Here is a 215-nt window from a genome sequence, read left to right as displayed (position 1 = left end):
TCTCGTTATAGTGACCAGCAATATTCCGAAATCATTTTCATGTTACTTTTTCCTCCGAAACGTTTTTAATTGTAGCTATTTATTGGTGAAAATGTTCGCCTTGTTCATCACTGAACCGGCCCAAATTATGCGGGAAGAAGTCCAAATGCGAATGAAGGAAATTAGTTTTTATGTACATGTTCCCATCAGGGTTTAAAAGTGCTTCCCTGCAAAAA

Source organism: Rhagoletis pomonella, unplaced genomic scaffold (assembly GCF_013731165.1).
Source record: "Rhagoletis pomonella isolate Grant_MI unplaced genomic scaffold, Rhpom_1.0 Rhpom_scaffold_00009, whole genome shotgun sequence".
NCBI lineage: Eukaryota > Metazoa > Arthropoda > Insecta > Diptera > Tephritidae > Rhagoletis > Rhagoletis pomonella.
This window is presented reverse-complemented; position numbering follows the sequence as displayed.